Source organism: Nannochloropsis gaditana, assembly GCF_000240725.1.
Source record: "Nannochloropsis gaditana CCMP526 unplaced genomic scaffold scaffold450, whole genome shotgun sequence".
Classification (NCBI taxonomy): domain Eukaryota; class Eustigmatophyceae; order Eustigmatales; family Monodopsidaceae; genus Microchloropsis; species Microchloropsis gaditana.
This window is the reverse complement of record NW_005803503.1, coordinates 3,743-5,045: the sequence shown is the minus strand read 5'-3', so window position 1 is coordinate 5,045 and position 1,303 is coordinate 3,743.

Below are 1,303 nucleotides of genomic sequence, written 5' to 3'. Positions count from 1 at the left end.
CCTTGGAACTCAGATGCACATATACGTGATACATAGCTATATAACAAAGTGAGGAAAGACAAAAGGAAGCCGTGAACGCGGACGATTTCCCATGCTGTGCGAGTTATACGAGGTCGGCACCCAGGGGAGAAGAGCCACAAGGATGTACTCGCCTGGATGCGCCCTCTTTCTCGTCCCTCCCAGAAAGACATATGCATTATTGCTTTGAAATAGACCGTTATGAACATGAGTGTCGTGGACAAACCCTATTCCTTCCCGGCATTAAACCGGATAGCCCCCGATCCCTTCCTTCCTTCAACCCCTTGCCCCTCCTCTCCGCCTTCCCCCCCTTGATATGATGGGGCATCGCCAGCAAGCCATCACTAGACACCGCCCTTGCACCCTGAATGCTGTCTTGGCATTTCCAAAGGTCCCGTCTTTTCTCGACATGGGCGGGAGGGGGGAGGGCGAAAGGAGGTTAGACAGGCAGGGACTACCTGCTCTGGAGCACCTCGAGGATGAGCTCCCGGGACAAGCCGGCAAAGGCCTCCGTCTTTGTGGCCTGATCGAAATGCCGGACGATGAAGGACAGGCAGATGTCTTTCAGTGCCCTGGCGCTGGAAGACAGGGAGGGAGGGAGGGAAGAAGGGAGGGAAGGAGGCAGGGGAGGGGGGCGGTGGCACATGAATGGGAGGACAGGTCGAGGTAACAGAGGCCTTCCATTCAGTGCCATGCGAATCATCCATACGCCCCTCCCCGAAATAAGTGACGCGTTGAACTTGAAAGCGTCGGAAAAGCCAGCATCCCGTCCCTGCCCTCGTCCCGACCGAGATCCTCACTCCACCCGTGACGCATCAAAAGCAAAGTCGACAAAAAAACAAGGGTGTATCATTATATATGTATATGTGTGTGTGTGGACATGTGGTAAACACAAATATGTATGCATTCTTACTTGAAATTCTCCGCGGTTTGGAGGAGCGTGGCCGCGTTCTCGATATTGAGCCCGGTTTGAAAGACGTTTTCGCAGGCCCGCTTGAGCCGTTCCACCCCGTACATGTCCGCGGCGATGAAGAGCTCGATGGCCTGTCGGGAACAAGGAGGGGAGGAGGGCAGGAGGAGGCTGAGCTTGCATTCCCCGGTTCCAGCATGGAGCGAGAGAGGAAACAGAAACGGGGGGAGGGAGGAAGGAAGGAGGGAGGGAAGGAGGAAGGAGGGAGCCAGGGAGGGTACCGTCTCGGGAAGCATAGTGTCGGACGGCACCAGGTCCGTGTAGAGGTATTCAAGCAGGAGGAGGAAGATGACTTGGCGAGTGCCGGGGATGGCC